Here is an 18741-nt window from a genome sequence, read left to right as displayed (position 1 = left end):
TCAGATCTCCCATCAGCTTAGTTTCCAGAACATAAATGGGAGATGCTGGGAAGGGCTGCCCACCAAGGGGTCCAGTCCTTGTACTGATGCTGGGAAGGTGGCCAGGCCCTCCCTGTTTAGTGTCCCTGCTCTGCAGGGCCTGGGAAGAGGGTTCCACAATTCCCCTGCACACCCTGCCCACAAAGTCCCCCATTACTGCCTGACCATGGGCTACACAGCCCCCAGGCTTTGCAGTGACAAGAACAACAGCTGGAGACACGAGCTTCATCCATCAGATTCTTGTTTCCTTTTGTTCTGTTTTCACAACCAGAAAACCCAGCCCCACCCTCCTGCAAGGTGGACAAGCATGGGGGCACAGGGGCCAGGCTCCCACTGCACATGCCCTGCCGCCTTGTGCTCAGAAACGCTGCCACAGAACAGGGCTCTGCCAGCTCCTACCTGAGCCCTGAGGGGCCAGCTGGCTCACCGTAGGCTAAATGAGGAAACACGTGAAAATTCCATTTCAAACCATCCCCCAAAAGACTCAGATGGTAATTAAGAAATATGCAAAGCTCTTCATTGGACACTTTAATTAAGTGTGTTAATTCCCTCTGCCAGAGGATGCTCAGTCACCTGAGCCTCACTGAGGGATCCAGGGAAGACAGAACAGAGGAGGGAGGAACAGGGAAGAAGCCAAAGAACAGGACGGAGGGCGGGGCTGGTCTGGCCCAGGCCCTTTCTCCTGCTCCAGTTAGGCGCCTGGCCCATCCCTGATGCTCCTGATTCCCCACTGTCCTCCACCTGTCCCCATCTGCTCTGTCTGAGCCCAGGACACCAGGGAAGTCTGTCCTGGGTCAGGGGCAGGAGGGTGTCATTCACTCTGTCCCCCTCACCTTTGTCCTTTATCTCAGCTTTGTCATTTACGGAGCTAAGAGGAGGTCATTGTTCCAATGAGGCCAGGCCTGATGGTCTTTAAGGGATGCTTCCACTTTGAGGTGAGTGACAATGCTTACCAAGCCTGAAATGCAGCTGGATAAAAGGACCAAGGGAGGGGCTCATTTCCAGCTATGAGCGGAGTCCCTTTGACCCTTGGTTCTTACTAACCTTCAAACATTTCATGCCCACTCCCACCTGCATCAGCCTGGAGCCCTGAGAGCACAAGAGGGGTCTGTGCTCCACTGTCTGCTCTGGTGGAAGAACAGAGGATTGAGGGGCCCAGGGAGGGTGCACCAGGCTGGGAGCTATGCACAGGAGTGCTCGCACTCATGTGATAGCCTGCATTAACCCTCTCCTGTTTCTCCCCTCAAAAGGATCATTGGTAGATTTTGAAGCTATCACTGTTTAAAATAATATCAGGATATAATAGCTACCTATCAATAATATCCCTGCCCAATTCCTTTGAATGCCCCTACTACACTGGGGAGGTCTCACACCATCCTCCCCAATGCAGCAGCCTCTCTTGCAGCTTTGTTAGAGGCATCTGACTTAGGCTTCTCCCACTAGATACTCACGTGAGACTCACCAGAAATGAATCTAGTGAGTTGTGGGATGTCCCTGGATTCTGCATGCTGTGGCGGCAACGATGTGGGTTTCAGCATCAGTCTTTGTTGGTTCTCAGCACAGGGACTGCATCTCCCCCTGGACCAGTCCTGGTATGACTCAGGCTGCTGCTCCAAGCCTGGTCCTCTGAGCCTCCCAGAGACTGGGAGCTCCCTAGTCATTTGATACATTGACTGTCTGCCTGAATCAACTGGAGAGTGAGAATGCTGCTGCTGCTGCTGCTAAGTCACTTCAGTCGTGTCCGACTCTGTGTGACCCCATAGACGGAAGCCCACCAGGCTCCTCCGTCCCTGGGATTCTCCAGGCAAGAACACTGGAGTGGGTTGCCATTTCCTTCTCCAATGTGTGAAAGTGAAGTCGCTCAGTCGTGTCCGACCCTTAGCGACCCCACGGACTGCAGCCTACCAGGCTCCTCCATCCATGGGATTTTCTAGGCAAGAGTACTGGAGTGGCTTGCCATTGCCTTCTCCGGGAGAGTGAGAATAGATTTTTCTTATTTGCAACTAAGAACTCTGAGAGCAATATAAGACAAAGGACAAATAAGCTAAAAAGAGAAGGTTGGAGCAAAAAAGTTTGTTCACAGACACACATCTTAAAATATATTACTCAATCAAATTAAGATATTGCCCAAGACTCCTCACAGTCAAAAAAGTCAAGCAAAAAAAAGTGAACATGACCAACTGTACGATTCACAGTATTCATAAGATACAACCAAACTAGCTTTTAATAATGAGTTTTCAATAAGAGTTGGATAGCAGAAAGTTCTTGCAAAGAATCTGGAGTACAGAAATCATGCAGCAAATTTACATGCTTATATAATTAATTGTAAAACACTGCAGATGAAAATCAAGGATTCTAACCAGACCAGACAACACCACTGCCCAAGCCAATGTTCTTACTTATAGACCTACAAATAAACGATTATATGAAAAGCCAAAGACCAAAGGATGTTAGCTTCCAGTCAACACTGCGTAAAAAGGATCAGATTTGTCTTCTCACTGGAAACAACCAAAATACAGACAAAACATAATAAGAGAAGACAGTACATCAGGCAATGAAGGTCAATAAACCCTGAGGGATATGAAACAAATGAGGTGAGCCCCCTAATTGCTTCAGATTGTTGCTCTGAGAAAATTTCAGGCCATGGGACAGAGAGTGGGGAGACAGAGCTAAGAGTCCAGAGAAAACAAGGCAGCTGAAGTTCACAAGGGAAGGAGGAGGTAGAGAGGGAGAGGGAGCACCAGAGGTCTGCAGAGTGACCCCCTTAAGTCTTCGGCTAAGGACTGATCAGCAAAATGTACAAAAAAACGGCTCAAGACTTAGGAAAGAGCCACCCAAATGGATTAAAAAGGAAACACTACCTGGCATCCACACAGACCTGGGATAGTGCCTGCTCCTACCAGCCAGAGTGAAAAGATTCCTCATTCATGAGACACTGGGGCAAGAACTCAGAAGGGCTGTGCCTCAACAGTGGGAGATAATTAGCCACAGACTGAGCACCACTCCAGTCCCAGCTAACAAATCCTAAGAATATCTATAGAAATACAAAAACTGTACCATACACAACATGACAAGATTCACAATGTCTAGCATCCAACAAAAAATTACTAGGCATGAAAAGAAGCAATAGATCCTTAACAAGGAGGGGAAAAGATCAATTGAAACTGACACAAATGTTAGAATTAGCAAACAATTATTTTAAAAAACAATTATTGTGACTGCATTTCATATGTTCAAAAAGTTAAACAGAGAGATTTCCCTTGTGGTCCAGTGGTTAAGATCCACCTTGCAATGCAGGACACACAGGTTCGATCCCTGGTAAGGGAACTAAGATCTCACATGCCACAGAGCAATTAAGCTCACAAGCCACAACTAGAGAGCCTGTGCACCTCAATGAAAGATCCCGTGATACAATGAACACCCCACATGCTGCAACTAAGACCCAACACAGCCAAATAAGTACTTTTTTTTTTAAAGTTAAACAGAGATATGGCAGATATTTAAAAAGACACAACTCATCCTCCTAGAGTAAAAACTATAATGTGGGAGATGAAAAATATGTTAGATTGGATTAGCAACAGATTAATCCCAGATGAACTGCAGAAGAAAAGATTAATGAACTTGAAGACATATTAATATCTAAAATAAAATGCAGAGTAAAAAGAAAAGAAATAAATTATTGGAGTATCAGTGAGCTATGGGATGACATCAAGTAGACTAACATACATGTGTCCTTGAAAGATTTGAAGAAAGTTTTACTGAAAATACTCTGAATTTAAGAGAAAATATAAACCCGTAGATCCAAAAAGTTCAACAACCCCCAAGCAAAGGAAACATAAAAGAAACCAAACAAAGTTACATCATAATCAAACTGTACCAAATCAGTGATACAGAAAAAATCATACGAAGAGCCAGGGAAAAATAACACATTATACACAGATAAACAAATTTAAGGAAGACAGCAACTTGTCCTCAGAAGCAAGGCAAGCAAGAAGACAATGGAGCAATACCTGTAAAGTACTGAAAGAAAAATGTATTCATCTAGAATTCTTTAAGACATATGCAATCTAACATCTTTCAAAAACAAGAATGAAATAAAAAACTTTTTCAAATATTCAAAACCTGATAGAATTAATCACCAGAAGATTCTCACAACAAGGAATGTTACAGGTGGTCTTCCAGGAAAAAGTGAAATGACACCAAATAGAAATGTGGCTCCACATATAAGAATGGTGAACACAGGGAATGGTCACTACATGGCTAAATATGTAACATTTCTTTCATATCATTCAAATATCTTTAAGAGACACCTGACTGTTTAAACAAAAATAAGAAAGTTATTGGATCACAGACCCAAGAGAATATAGAAGAAAAATCTTTGTTACCTTGTCAGAAGCCATGCAAACAAGAAGAAAATGAAGTGGTACATTTGAAGGACTGAAAGAAAAATACTATCATCACAGAATTCTATACCCAGCAAAAATCTTTCAAAAACTGAAGTGAAATAAAAAAGTCAGGTACCAAGACTGTTTCTAACTAGCAGAAACAGTTTCTTGTTTCTACAACACAAGAAAGGAAGTTCTTGGGACAGAAGAAGCAGGACACCAACACATTCACACACCACACAAGGTTAGTACACTCACTGACAGTTCTAGATTTTAATCCTGGCTCTGCCACTATGCGGTCTTGAGTTAGTCACCATCCTCTCTGAGACTCAGAGTCCTTATCTGTCCAATGAGGGAAGAAATGCTTACCTCACAGAAGTGCCATACCATGAGAGGAGTAAAAAGATATCATTCTGGGTAAAAGGCATATGGAAAGTCTTCATAATATTCCTACAACTTTCTATAAGCCTAAACTTATTTTGGCATAATTTTAAATAAAATTTTAATACAAAGTTACAGGAAAAAATAAACAAGATGATTTTTAAAAAATTATGCACACATATACATATAGTGCATAACACTATATCCATGTCTCTCAGATTCTGAACACATTCAGGAAATGGCTTGTTCTGATTAAACATTCTGGTCAACATGAAAATTTCCTAAGGAACTAGAATATAACTGTACTTGGCATCGACAGTCTTCACAGAGAATCAGGACCTAGTTGGGTGGGAATTGCTGTGAGCCCTTCTAACCACAGACCGGAGAGGGAGCAAGCCTTGACAGGCCAGCTTGGTGGGCAGAACCCTGCAGAAACACAGGCACATGCTCACCAAGACGCATGCAACACACACACACACACACAAACACACTCAACCCAGCAGGCACCAGAAGCCCTGGTGTGTGAAGAAACTCTCTAGTCCTGATGTCTTAGCTGCGAAACTGAGAAAGCATCAGGATTTCTTAAAAACTACCTGAGATCTGAGCACACAGTGATCAGCCCACCCACTGTCTGGACCCTTTCTGCCTCAGAGAACCATCTCAAACACTCTAGACAGCCTCAAAAGGTGCTGAATCTCCGTTCCATGTCCCAAAAGCACCAGCACCAGCAAGCTTTGAGTGTTAGCTACCCTCCATCCCCAGCTAGAATAGGAGCCTTGCCCACAGCACACACAGTTACCACCTGGCCTGGCTTCCCTGGAAAGCCAGACCCTGGGTGGGCAGAATGTGCTCCGTTCCAATCAGCTTGAGGCTCAGCCCAACTCCACACAAACCCTACACTGGCCATCATGTCACATGTCTGAGAGCTGCATGGGTGCTATGGGGAATTTACCCACAGTGAGGATATGCACATTTCAGAGCAGGAAGAAGCACACACTGAATTCCCACCACCAGCTGATCTTTCGACAAGGCTGATGTTAATGCAATTTGGTCGTTTATTTAACTGAGAAGAACACTTGGCCCATCCACAGCACGGAGGTTTGCAAAGTAATATACGTACATACTCACATTTACACTTTTCTTCCTCAGACAAACTGTTGGTGGCATTGCTCTTAAAAGCCTCATTCTAGGGAGAGGAGAGTGGGGTAGTGACAGAGTGGGTAGACAGAGTGCAGACAGCCATGGCTTTTGTTCCCCAGATTATCAGCTGAGGTCCAGTCAGAGGGGCCTTGCGACAATGGACCCACAGCCTCCATGCATGGAGGCCTGGTCATGAGACCAAGCTCCCTTGGGCAGGTAGAAGGTGGCCTCAATGTCACCGGCTGCTGGAGACAGGGCATCCTTCTGAAGAACCCTGAGCTGGCTGATCAGGAGTGCTGACTCCAAGGCTTCCCCATGCACAGGGGCTGCTCCCAGCACTGGTGTGGGCCCAACACCTCTCCCTGTCCCTGCATACCCTCATACCGTCTGCTCACTCTGAGCACCTTGCTGCTTTGCCACAGAAGAAACAGGCAAAATCCCAGGCCACTGCACATTCAGGGGGCTGGTGAGGGAAGAATGGACATGGAGACCTCCCCACTCAATCAACAGAAAGAAGATCCCTCCTGGCTTCAGGATGGGCTCAAGGGCACATGCTCAGGCCTCACACAGGGAGGAGGGATGGACCTGCAGGTGAAATTTAGAAACAAGGACCAATGTCTTAGGGTGGAAGATGCATTCTCTATCTCTGTGTCCCTAGGCCTGACAATGAGCACAGCAACACTCAGCAGGTAAGGAAGATTCTGTGTCGCTAGCCCTGTGGGACCAGAAATGACTGCTGGCCAGGCACTGGGGTGCTTGCAGGGCCAGGCTTGGGAAACAAGGAACTGGGTGACTATCCAGGTCTCCTCCTGGACTTGGATGCCTGGGTACCAGAAAAAAATGTAGCCAGCCTCACCTGTCTCCATCCCACAAGCTCCAAAGCAGCACCAGGAGAGAGTGGGAGCCATCGAGAACCTTGGAATTGTACTTGACCAAGCCTCTCACTGAGCTGAGGAGATGTGAGGTCAGAGAAGAGGGCCACTTGCCCAGGATCACAGAGCACAAGGGTCACAGTCAGACAGCAACTCTCCTGGTGCACAGCCCAGAGCTCCACCTCAGAGGTTTGTCTGAGCCCATCAGGCTTACCCAAGTGTGCCCAGGTCAGGATGGTCCTGCCTCTTGAAGCCCTGGGAGAAACACAACATGGGAGGAGCAGCCGAGATTAAACTGCAGAAAGGCCCCGAAGCCTGGCTTCCAGAAGGATGACAGATCAGAGTGGCCTCAGAACACCAAATCATGGCAAGAAGGCACCTACAGATCACTTGATCCGGTCCTTCACATAACAGAGGAAAAATCAGAGACCCAGGGAGCAGGAGGGTTTGGTCAACATTGCACAAAGGAAGAGCAGTAGCAGAGCAAGAACCAGGGTCCAAATCTTGGGCTACCCCAATGCCTGCTTTGGGGGGCTCCAGCCAGCTGCTTATCCAGGGGCAGGTCACAGCGCCTTCTGGAAGCTCCAACTCCTTGTCTGCAAAAGAAGAGCATCTATCTCTAAGGTGTGTCTTCCCTGGAAACATTTTCACCCCATCTGTACTAGTTATCTGTTGCTGTGTAACAAACCCATGAAGTGGATCAAAACAACATATCATACTCTCCTGGGGCAGGAGTCTGGGCCTGGCTTTCCTGGATCCTCTGGTTGGAGTTTCACAAGGTTACAATCACAGTATTGACTGGGCTACATTTCTTTCTGGAGCTCGGGTCCTCTTCAAGACTCCCACCTGTGGAGGTTGACAGAATTCAGTTCCTCATGGCTGGAGGACTGAGTCTCCATTTTTGGGGAGCTCCGGCCAGGGTCTGCTGTTCCTCTAGAGGAAACACCCACAGTTCCTTGCCGTATGACCCCTCACTACCCTCTCCCCACACGGAAGCTCACTCCTTCAAGGCCAGCAGAGGAGTCTTTCAGAGCTACAATCATGGGAGTGACAGCTGTCATCCCTGCCATACTATATGGGCTAGAAGCAAGTGTCGGGTTCCATCTGATTCAAGGGACTACACAAGGGTGACTCATTTAGGGTGACTCAATTTAGGGTCGCCTTAGATCGTTATCTGCCAAACCATCTCACATTCCTAAAAGATGCCCCCTCTCCTCTTGACTTAGCCTCTGCCTCCTCTCCTGCAGCGGCGTCAGCGGCTGGGCACCTGCAACAGAATCTCACAGGTCTCTGTATTAGAGGCTGTGACTACCTCACCATACACTTCCCACAGCACTGCCAGCCCTCCGGCTGAGGTGGACAGACGAGCAGACACTGCTGTCTGGACTAGAACTCAGGTTTAGATGACCCTTTAGCTGCACAACAGAGGAACACAAGGAGATGAGTTGTTCCGGCCCAGCCTCTGGAGTTCAGGCCTCTTCTGACGCAGGTGGGAGACAACAGCGTGGGTGGGCTAGCTGGGCACCTTTCCAGACCTGCATGTCACACTCTGATGTGGGCAGCAGCCTGCAGTGCTCCGGCTGGACGTGGGGGAATGAAGGATTAGAATCAGGGGAGAATTTCCGGATGCTGGCGCTGCAAGTAGGATCTGTTAATATCCCAAAATAAGTGGCTGATCTGAGAGCGACTTTATTTCCCCAAAAAGAAACCCTTCTCAGAAATGCTCTTAACACAAAGAACAGAACCAAAAATCTGGATCCAAGGCTTGACCCCACTTGCAGCGCCCAGTCTGGTAACCGCGCTGTCCTAGTGGGCAAGAGACTTGTGGAGGCACCGGTACGTTCAAGGAAGCCTGGAGTCGCAGCACTGGTGCGGTGAGCTGACAAATGCCTCCCTCATCCCCCAGGACAAGGTGAGAGCCCTTCTCTCCACTGCTGCTCTGCCTGGTGAGGGGTCATCAGCCTCCTCACAGCAGTGGGTCTCAACCTCTCACCCCATCCTCCACCTGAATACAGAATTAGTCCCATCATTCGTGTGCCCAAGAGGAATCAGTGTCTCCACAGGATCCTTTAATCCTCTTTGGTCAGGACATCGGGGTGGACAGAACTGCTGCCTAGAGCCTACACCAGCCGAGCTTCCCCAAGGCTGCGCGTGAGGCGGCCAGAAGCCCCGTGACGGTGGCGCCCCGGCATCTGTGTCTGGTGGGGGGCCTCCCCTCAGTGCCCCTCCATAGCCTTCTCTTTCTGGCACCCCTGATGCTCCCATTTTCCTCCCCTGCGCCCCCTTCACTGGATGGGGAAATACACAAGAAACGCACGTTCCGAATGCTGCGCTTGATTCTCTCCGTCTGCGTGATGTGCGCTCCCCACTCACCAACGTGGTCAGCACAGCGTTTTCTCGACCTCTCTCTCCCTTGCCCCCTCCCCCACAGGGACCTGTCCCCTGTGTGGAGGTCACACTTGCAGTTCTGCAGTCCCAAGCCAGGGATGTGTCTCCTGGTCCTGCCTCTACCCCGGGGAGGAGGGCAAAGGGGTACAGAGCAGGGTTTTGCATGGGTCAAAGTTGAGCTGCTTGCTGCCAACTTCCAGGTTGGTTTTTTCTGGGCCAGCAACCTGGGCAGGGGTTATACCTCTGGTGAGCACCATCGAGGGCACAGGTCTCTCTATTCACTCTGCCCTCACAGACAATGAATGTGGCCCTGCCGATTGAAACGTGACCACTGATGACTCCTAATTAGGATATTCTCCCCACACCAGCTACACTGACAAAGGAATACCCAGGTGGGGTTAAAAAACCTCCAGGGCCAGAAGACAGAGGGCAGGGAGCGGAGGTTACCAGGGCTTTGGAGAGTGGCATCTCAGGCCTTGAGAACAGACTATGAGACCATGACCTGGGCTGTGGGTGGGGGCTGGGTTCAGGACAGCAGGACCTCTCCTCCATGCTGGCTCCCTGGCTGGAGGACCTCTCCTCCATGCTGGCTCCCTGGCTGGAGGACCTCTCCTCCATGCTGGCTCCCTGGCTGGAGGACCTCTCCTCCATGCTGGCTCCCTGGCTCCCACCCTTTGCTTTTTGTGCAACCCACTCAAGACCGGGTTTCTGTTTCCCAGGTGGGGAGGGAGGCTCTTCTCCACACAGGCCTCCCTCCAGTCCTCAGGGATCCCTGAGCTTGCTGGAGAGCTGGAAGCCACGGAGAAGAACAGGGGAATCCACGGAAGAAAGCAAAAAAGGGAGTCAGGTGTCTGCTGGATGGGAAGGCCAGCAAGGGAGGCAGTACCGGGAGGCTACAAGAGGGCTGCGGCATGCACACACCCAGCAGCAGCTTCTCACCAGGTGGTGAGTCCTGCTCTGAGCAGGATGGGAAGAGCCTGGAAGGGCAGTCAGCAGTCCAGGAGCACCCACGGGATGTAGGGGCCAAAGGATTGAGGAGCTTAAGGCAGCCAGTTTGGGTACATCTGAGGACAGCGTGCTCTTGCAGAGGACAAAACCCCCTCCTCCCCATCTCTTCATTGTTTCCGAGTCCTCACTCAACAGAGACACAATGAAGAAAATATGCATCCCCAGCAGAGCTGAACTTGAGGCCTGGAAGGAAGCTCAAGTTGACACCTGTCACAAGCCCTTCTCCAAATTCCATCCTCTGAATGTTCCCGGTGGCCTGGTTCAGGACACCTGCATCTCCTGCTTGCAACTGGATCATATCTTTGTCTTTTAACCTATAGACACACCCTTCCTTGGTTGAAGCCCTCCAGTGTGTTCTGGCTACCTGCAGGGAAGGCCCAGACAGAACCTGGCATGTGGCCTGACCCTGCTTCCCCAGGTAGAACTCCTCCCACCACGTTCCTCCAACCACACCAGAGCCCAGCCACGTGAAGCACACCCAGTTCCCTGGAAGACCCATGCCCATCACAGCCCTTGGCCTTGGCAGAGCTGGGCCCTCTTATGATGAGCCAGGAGGCTCATGATGCCTCCCCTCACCTGCCAGTGAATTCCTGCTCACTGTATACCACCTCTTCCAGGAAGCCTTCCCTGACTCCCCAGCAGACCACACCCGCAGGCTTGCTTGTATACTTAATATTCCCATCAACACTGGCTGAGGCTTACGACCCACTTACCTTGGGTCAAGCACTATTCCACTCACAGGGCAGAACCTCTGGCCTGCAGTCCCTGGGCCATGTCCTTAGGGAAGGACAGTAGCAGTGAAGTTGAGGTGCTTAGCCTGTGAGCAACTGTGGGGCCAGGGGGTTCAGGGTGAGTTTGCCTGGTTGCCTTCCAGGCTGGGAAGCAGGGAAAACACTACCTTGGGGTTTTCAGGGCCCTTGGGGTCCTTCTGAGCTTGGCGGTAGCGGCCTCTTGGCCCTGCACGCTGTGTAAGTGCCTCCGCCTCTCAAGGTCTCACTTCCCCCCTTTATAAAATGGGCAGGTCTACCTGTCAGATCAGGGATGCGTGCCCTGCAGCTCACTACACAGAGAGTCCATCAGTGACTCTCCAAGCCTTGAACCCTTACTTCTCTTGCCCTCACACATCTACAAGTGGGGATCACCATTACTATTCATTAACAAAATCACCTCCTCTGGAGCATTCAGCATTGTCACGTATTGATGCAGCCAATACATCACGAAAGTCATGAAGACCCTACTGTCTTGGGGAGGGAAATGAGCACAGGGCGTCCTGTTACATCCAACACCCAGATAGAAAGGGCCGGGCTGGGGTGGAAGCCCAGTGCTTGACAGGACAGCGCTGGTGATGGGGCTGGAGTAGGAGCCAGGACTGGGTCAATAAGCCTGACTGGTCTGTGCTGGACACTGCATACCCCTTTTGGCTCTGGGCCTTTCCCAGCCATCCCTGCTTACCACTTGCCCACCTGCCTGCAGAAGGAAGTATCCTGGAGTAGGCGTACCTGGGAGCTGTCCTAATCATGGGTCCTCTGTATGGAATAAATGCCTCCCGGCAGGAAGGGCAAGACAGCTCCATCCCTGTTGCCTGGCAACCTGAGCCAAACACATCATCAGCAGGGGTGAACCATAGCAGCCAGAGGGCACAGCAGGGAGGGCTGGGCCCAGGTGGGTGGGCCTAGAATGCCAGTCAAGAGAAGAGGTGGCAGACTGGAGTGGACCCTGCACTGGACCCCAGGGCAGCTGCACGGGAGACAGTTGGCAGAGGCCCTGATCCCGTACCTTCATCCTTGCAGCTCCTCTATCCTGTGCTGTGTCCAGGCTGGGAGTGTTACTGGCTTGGCATCCTGCTCTAAGCTGGTGCTGAATAAAGAACCAGTTAGAGTTCTATTGGCCCCAGTGATCTCCAGGTCCTCTAGCTTCCAGAGGGATATCGTGAAAGCCAGAGTTGGGCTGGGGCTAATCCAACCACATGGCCAGGTGATAGCAAGCACTGAATCAGGGTCTCCAGGGCCCTGATATCTCCAGGCCTATGAGGGAGGAGGAAGGCAGAGGAAGGGTTACACCCAGAGCTGGTGGGAACCAGCTTCTCAGAGTGACTGGTTCTTCCCTCCTGTGTAATTAGTTCTCAGCTAGAACTTAGGGAATATTCTTCCTCCATGGCAGTAAAGCTGACTTCGAGGACTTCAGTGACACCATCCCTATCAGCTCCCTTTAAACCATCCCAGATAAGCAGCTCACACTGTATGAGAACAGAGGGCCTGCTATGCAATCCCAGCTCCATCAGACTCCTCAGACTTCCAATAGCCCTCCTCCCCGCTCGGGGCCTCAGCATTGCTACCAGTCTGGGGGGATTAAAGGACATTCCCACCCCCCGCACCCCACACCAGCCACGCTGTGTTTGCCAGCTCCGCCTCAGCAAAGAGCCTGGCACACGATTCCCCACGAGGCATTTACTGTGGACCCCGTTTCCACACAATCTCAGTGTTCTTCTGTCTCCCCGCCCCCCTCAAGCCTGGGCCTCCTTTGAGGCACAAGGCCCAGCAGTTCACAGTTTCTCACTGTGACCTGGGTTTGGATCTCCAACCTGCCACATAAGCAGGGAGTCGATGGGCGTGACCAGCTCTCTCAGAGCCTCTGCACAACAGGATGAATCCCATGTCTATAGCTCCCTGTGTGGAGCCTTGAGCACATTGGGTTTTCCCAAATGCCACTTGGGTTAACTGGGGGAGGGCACAGGAACCCAGGAGGGTCAACTCCATTTTGTCAGGAAGGGCTGGCTGGGTCTGGACACCACCTCCCCTTCCTCTCCAAGCCTCTAGAATAATGGATCCTTCCCGGCAAGGTGACCAAGGCACTCCCCAGCTGAGGATCCTTTGCCAGTTCCCCACCGCCCTTGGGAGAAAGTCCCAGCTCCTGGCCAAATCAGTCTCCGTGACATGCCCTCACCTCATCTCCAGCACAGAGGAAACTGCATGAGTCTGTGACCCCAGTACTGGAAACCTCTTGCTCCAGGGAAACTGGTGAAGGCAAGAAGCCCCACCCCAGTCGCCCAGGCCCTGGAGGAAAGCTGAGGTCTCCAGCACAGAACTCACCCAAAGCAAGTCTCCTTCTTCACCTGTCCACTGCCTCCAGCTCCTGCTGGGGCTCCAGGCTGCCATGCTTTTCAAGCATTTTACAGAGGTAACCTTTACTTTAAAGTCTCCATTCTGCCCTCAGGAGTGAGGAACAATCTGCTTTCTCCTGCACCCGGGTCTGTCCTTTGATTATGTCACCCCCTAGGAACGACTGCTACCCAGTCCAGGACAAGTGGTTGAGTCACCTGGGCTCCCACCAGCCTTGTTACCAAGAATCCAGAATAAATATGCCTTTCTATTAAAAATAAATCATTTTACTAAAATAATAATATATTCATGGTAGTGAAAATTTACTTTTCAAAAAAGATCTCACTTAGTTCAGGGCCAAAGTTACCGAAATAATAAAGGGAATTGGAAATGTCAAGTTCAGTATTAGCAGCTCTCTTAGGAGTCCTCAGGCATTAGGAACATTCATTCTTCCCTGCCCTGTTCCAGGAATCAGCGACTGGCTTTCTCATCCTCACAGTCCCCTCAGGGCTTAAGTGCCTAGCTCTCCTACGGCCCGATTTCCTGGCAGCCTGTCTTTCGGGATCTAACAAAAGCTGGCCATCTCAGGGTGCATCAGGTACTTCTCCCTGGCAACCTCCGCCATCCTCTCCGTACTGAGAAACAGAAAATGATGACAGACACACAGAGAGTTGAAGAAATGCCCAGTACAGCAGTCCACTCCCGATGTTTATGAATTCTGCAGTTCAGCCTAACCTTTCCTCACCTTCTGCAACGTGGCTGTCCATCTGTTTCTCTAAATTATTTACACTGAGTCCAGACAGCCCTGCACGTTCAATGGCTCATTCATTCTGCAACAGTGGAAGACACGGTGCGGAAGACAGGTACAGCCTGGATGGGACGCGGATGGTACCACCCTCAGGCCTGCCCTGGGTGAACTCGCAACGTCAAGATAACACCTATAAGGATAACTATTCATGGGCTAATTTTAGGCATGTAAGAAGTAACAAAAGGACAATGAAGGTTGTTATATTTTAATGGTATTCATTATAATTTGAAGGCTACGAATGATAATGATAATCAGACCATGTAATTATTGTTACACCTGCACCACCAAAACCAGTTCTCACAGTTTCTTGTTTCTCTTCTCGCTGGTTCTTGAGCATTTATCATCAGCACTGAGGATACCACTTTTTTCTTATGCCAGAAAAGAAGAAAGCACGCACTAAGTTGTGTCTGACTCTTGCAACCCTATGGACTGTAGCCTGCCAGGCTCCTCTGTCCATGGGATTCTCTAGGCAAGAATATTGGAGTGGGTTGCCATTTCCTTCTCAAGGGAATCTTCCTGACCCAGGAATTGAACCCAGGTCTCCAGCATGGCTGGCAGATTCTTTACCCACTGAGCTACATGGGAAGCTCTGTTTCTTATGTTGAGTACAGGTTAGCTCTTGTCTTGGTATCTGTCTGTGTGTGTCTGACTTCATATACCCAGTTGTTTAAACAAATAAAGCAAAGGTTCTGGGTCTGTATCCAACATCCAAGGTTCCCTCTCTTACCCAGCCACTAAGGCAGGGAGAAAACTTGGGAAGAGAAAAAGCAGGACCAAGAAGCTCTCCTAGTGACTCAAACCGGATCTCACAGAAAGATGGATGTGTCCCTTCTGCCCCATCTCTGGGGGCCTTGCTGCTCTCTCACAGTTCTTCAGAGATGGTGGTAGGGATGGGGGTGCCCTAAGAAATTCAGGTTCCATAAGATGAAGGGTGAGTTGAGCACAACCAAGGATAAATGAGCCAATCCTCTATGAAAGGCTCGTGTTGCGGATTAAAAATCCTCTGGCTTGACAAAGCTGCAGGTATCAGGAGGAAGAACCTTATTTCAAAGCTGCCTTGACTCCTTTCACTTTCAATGTATTGATGGGCCATCAGCAAATCCCACACAGCAAAGATCTCTCATCATTTTCAAATGAGATATTTAATAAGTACAAACCTCCTGCAGTTGGATAGGTGGGAAAGATGACTAGATCTTAGGTGCTGAAATTTGCTCTTAAGGGGCTTAAAATTCAAGTAGGATTTTTGTACCTAAAAAAAGTTAGTAAACATTTTAAAATCCTAAATAATCAACACAACAGAGGTCTCGGGGCAGCATATGATTGTTTTTAAAAATGTTCAGAAAAAGCAAAGCTCTGCCATGGCAAGTGCCCAGCTAGACTGGGCACAGCAGGGCCGGCGGGTCTGGGAGGAGCAAACCTCTGGGGTTAGGCAAAGTCACCAGGCCAGTGGTGGGCTTCCGGGGTGGCTGTGGCAGTGTGCGTGGTGGGAAGGCAGGGGTCCAGGGTGGGCCCGGCCATGGGCAGGGAGGGAGCCCTGCCAGCAGTGAGGACTGGGATGAAAGTGTTTGGACAGCTCCTTCCTTCTCAGCAGTAGCAAGCCTGAGGGTCACCTTCAGCCTCCTGCTCCCCACCCCACACTTCTTCTACAAAGTGGGGAGAAGAATGAACAAAGCTTCCTAGACAGGATGGGCCCCTTGTGAGACCTACTCCCTGCGTTCAGCCCAGCACGCTGCCTGTAGAAGCATCTCCTCCTCTTCTCCTCTGAAGCCTTTAGAAAGCACCGTGGGCACCTGCCCCCCGAAGGTGGGTAGGACACCCTGCTACGTGCTTCCACAGCAGCTGTTCCTCCCTCGTCACGGCTCTCGCAGACCTTGACTGGAATTACACCCGCAGACATCTGCACTCCCCAGTGGACTATAAGCTCCATGAGGCAGGGATCCACTCAAAGATCTGACTGAAGGAATAAATGGATGCTGGGAGGAGGAAGGGCGACGTGGAGGGGGGGAGGGAGAGAGGGATGGTTGAGCAAATGACTAAACAACAGCGCTGCCTGCAGGGTCACTGGGCGGCACGAGTCCAGGGACACCACTCACACTGTGCCCAGTGTATGGATGGCACCTCCAGCAGCACCACTGCCAGGGGGAGTGGGGGCACCTAGTCAGAGGGGGCAGCTGGCCTGCTGGCCTCAGCCTGGGGGAGAAGACCAAACTTGGGTCCAGCCATCTTCCTGCTCCGGCTGGAGAAGTCTCGGGGAAGGGAGATTAGCAGAGGCCAGCGTGCAGCTGATATAGCACACTTCCTCCTCCAAGCCACACACACTTGGAGAAGCCCAGCATGAAGCCAGAGACCCCATAGAGCGCCAGCAGAATTCAGGAGCAGGGCTATGTCCCCAAGCTGAGCTCCTTCCTCAGATATCTGCTCATGCCTCCCTTCTCTGGATGCCACCAAGTGCCCAAGTCAGGACTGGTGTGCATCACCCCCTCTTCCCGACCACTGCCATCAGCATGAGAGCAAGGCCAGCAGGCTCAGAGAGCCATCTGAGCCCCAGGAAGATTGTTCAGCCTCCCCACTGCAAGGAAACCCTTCATCTTGGGTCTCCAACACTCTGCACAATCCCTCCCCCTGCCAGGCTGACACTGGCCAGCTCTATATTCCACAATCCAGAGCAAGCAATCATTCAGCGCCTGGAGCAGGTGCTCTCTCATAGACTAGAGATATTCTCTCTAGAGTGGCTCCTCAAGGTGTCCCAACCAAACCTAGTCCCCGGTATATCTCTGAAGGCCGCATGCCCCCTGGTATTATCTGGTTCAGGGCACCCTCCTCATCACTGGGCTCCAGGGTCAGCACTCCTCTCTGGGACCCAGCTGTCCTTGCCCACTGGCCTAGAGAGATGCCACCAGTATGCCAGGTACAGGAAACAAGAGAAGGCCATAGCCCTCCACTTCCTTCCCCTGGCCCATTTCCAGGAGGCTCAGCTTATACATGCCAGCCCACTGCTGTTCCAGAAGTCTCCACTGTGCTCAGCAGACCTGAGTTCCCCATGTACAGAAGAGGGACCTCCATCGTCACACAGGGAGGGAGACCCAGGGTGGAGGTGATGGTCAGAATTTAGCGGCTCCCTCCACTACACAGGCTGTGGAGGATGTGGGCACAAAGGGCCAACATGCGTAAAAGTGCACACAGGCAAGATGGAAGTCATGGTTGTGGTGGTAATTTATCTTTTTTGCCAGGGGCAGGGACACACATGTCCCCTGCATAACTCTGGGACCCCAAAGCTCTGTAAAATTGAAGGTAAATAACCCACTAATGACATAACAAAGGGGGAGGAGTCTTCAGGACCTTAGAGCTCCCTTCCAGAAAGAACCAGTGTGGCTAATGGCAGTGCCTTTTCCCCTAATGACCATGTTCAAAGGGCCCAGAAACCATGATCCCAAACGACTAGCCTGGCATTCCCACCAGGTCACCCAACCCAGCCACAATCCTGGCCAGAGTTTGGTAACCACCACCTCCTAAGAGTAAAGATTCCCAGGCCTTGGCTTTCCCAATTCAAGGTCACCTCATGTCCCAGTGGCACGTTAGTGACTGGGAACAGGAGACATGAGTTCCAGTCCCAGAAGTGTTAACAACTCACAATAGACCTCTGGGCCCACACCCCATCCTGGGGTTCCAACTTCCCTTATAAACATGCTGAAGAGGTGGGGGCTCACTCTCTGAGGCCTTCAGCTCTTGTTTCTGTGATTTTAGGTGCAAAGGGGGTTTGCAGAGCTCATCAGGGCCCTCAGCCCATCAGAGGTTCTGAGGGAGCCCAGAGTTTTCACTCAAACACACCAGAAGCATTCTCCTCATTAAACCCTTAGTCCTTCACTGAAGCATGTTCAGACTTGGAATAAAAACATGTTTATTGACAACCTCTCAGGGTCCAGCCCTTTGAAAGACACTGAGGAAACATGAAGGGGTAAGAGAACGACCCTCAGGCAACCATCTTACAGAGACAGAAACTAAGGCTCAGAGAGGCTTCGAAATCTCCTCAAGGGAACACAGCTAAGAATTCAACTCCCAGGGCTCTAGCACTGGTAAGACTAGCACTGTAATGTGAAGACCAACCCCTCTTCCCCCAAATCCCTTTAGGCACAAGAAAAAGTTAGCTTTGTGAAACTGGAATCTACTAAGATCAGAAACTCAAGAGTCCAGGACACAGGGCTGGCTGGCTAAGTTCATCTTGTGCAGAAATGCCCAGCTTGGCCCTAAAACCCATGTCAGAGCTTGGCCACCTTCTGACACCCTTCCCTGAGCCATCCCTCCATCGCAGGTAATGAGCAGCGGCAGGCAGGCGACTGTCATGTGACCTCCACAACCAATATGTACACACACATCACAGCAGCACTGTTCCTGGAGCTCACCAGGTCCTCCCAAGGTTGTGTGTGTTGCGGCCCCTGTACAGACAGGCACTAAACCAGGTGAACTGGACTGGTCTGTAGAGCTAGAGCTGGTGGTCCTGCCTCCAGAGACAGCCTTCTCCCAGAGCAGGTCACGGCCCAGCCTGTCTCCCCGCAGCCTCAGGTGAGAGGCCTCTGCAGGGATGCTCTGAGGACCACTCCTGCCTACAAGTGTCAGAGGCTCCA

General features: G+C 50.7%; 1 protein-coding gene and 1 long non-coding RNA gene across 2 annotated transcripts in view; both read right to left on the bottom strand.

Moving 5' to 3' along the window:
• The window catches only part of RAB6B (RAB6B, member RAS oncogene family), a 55512-nt gene that overhangs the window by 35369 nt on the left and 1402 nt on the right, over positions 1-18741 (bottom strand). The gene's annotated exons all lie outside the window — the stretch shown is intronic.
• Positions 1540-7765, bottom strand: LOC148778884 (uncharacterized). The gene is made up of 3 exons (XR_016035283.1): positions 7537-7765; positions 7331-7413; positions 1540-1729 (listed from the first exon to the last, which is right to left on the bottom strand). It is a non-coding gene; the product is annotated as an uncharacterized LOC148778884 (long non-coding RNA).

The sequence above is a fragment of the Moschus berezovskii genome, chromosome 1 (genome assembly GCF_049115385.1).
Source record: "Moschus berezovskii isolate FMDL1 chromosome 1, NW_MosBer_1.0, whole genome shotgun sequence".
NCBI classification, from domain to species: domain Eukaryota; kingdom Metazoa; phylum Chordata; class Mammalia; order Artiodactyla; family Moschidae; genus Moschus; species Moschus berezovskii.
This window is presented reverse-complemented; position numbering and strand designations above follow the sequence as displayed.